Below are 870 nucleotides of genomic sequence, written 5' to 3' on the forward strand. Positions count from 1 at the left end.
GTCTCTCTCTCTCTCTCTCTCTCTCTCTCTCTCTCTGTGTATGTACACTGTTTATGTCTCTATCTATCTATCTATCTATCTATCTATCTATCTATCTATCTATCTATCTATCTATCTATCTATCTATCTATCTATCTATCTATCTATCTATCTATCTATCTATCACTGCCTTTTCGCAATAAAATAATATATCGTGCTACGTGGTATGCGGATGCCTGCTCATTCAACCGTGGATAGGCAACTTTGTAATTCAAGGTTCGTCCCTTTAATTGCAGAGGTAGTGACTTTAACCACCAGGTGGAGAAAACACATGTAGTTAATCAAAAGAAACGTGGTCTTCACTCCACAGTCCATCTGACCCTGACTAGAAGGGTCAAAGCACCCAGACTTTTAATGAAATCAGTTAAGAGGGAAAACATAATTTCCGACTGTTAATGTAAAAGTAAATGTAGTGCAATTGCCCTTCCACGTAATACCTTACGTTTTCTTGTTTTGGTATGAGTTTTACGACACATGCAACACAATGAAGTCATAGAAAAGCCAAAGATTAGAGGTGTTCCTGTAACAAGAGAGTAACAAACACAAAAAAGGAGGAGATATTAGGAAAGTATATATGTATTTTTAAAAAATATGTTTTATAGGAAAGAAGGAGCAAACCACACCAGAGCACCTCGGCCTCTACCATCAATAATTGAGGCACCAGCCATCCATGTCCAGGTGCTGTTATAGCCTTTTTGTCCTGTATGTGGGTTAATTAATATTAATATTCTTTTTCCAATTTGGTTCCACTTCCATGGACCCTCCATGTATGGTTTTCAACCTGGAAATCACCTATAATTCGCTGTAATTGCCCCCCCCCCCCAAACCAGA

The sequence above is a fragment of the Aplysia californica genome, unplaced genomic scaffold, assembly GCF_000002075.1.
Source record: "Aplysia californica isolate F4 #8 unplaced genomic scaffold, AplCal3.0 scaffold00319, whole genome shotgun sequence".
NCBI lineage: Eukaryota > Metazoa > Mollusca > Gastropoda > Aplysiida > Aplysiidae > Aplysia > Aplysia californica.